Below are 335 nucleotides of genomic sequence, written 5' to 3' on the forward strand. Positions count from 1 at the left end.
GAGGCAGGTCGGGTGGTCTGGTATTCCCATCTCTTTCAGAATTTTCCACAGTTTATTGTGATCCATACAGTCAAAGGCTTTGGCATAGTCAATAAAGCAGAAATAGATGTTTTTCTGGAACTCTCTTGCTTTTTCAATGATCCATTATCTAGGCAAAAATATCGGAGAAGGCAATGGCACCCCAGTCCAGTACTCTTGCCTGGAAAATCCCATGGATGGAGGAGTGTGGTAGGCTACAGTCAATAGGGTTGCTTAGAGTCAGACACGACTGAGCGACTTCCCTTTCACTTTTCACTTTCATGCATTGGAGAAGGAAATGGCAACCCACTCCAGTG

Source organism: Bison bison, unplaced genomic scaffold (genome assembly GCF_000754665.1).
Source record: "Bison bison bison isolate TAMUID 2011002044 unplaced genomic scaffold, Bison_UMD1.0 scf7180017864485, whole genome shotgun sequence".
Lineage (NCBI taxonomy): Eukaryota > Metazoa > Chordata > Mammalia > Artiodactyla > Bovidae > Bison > Bison bison.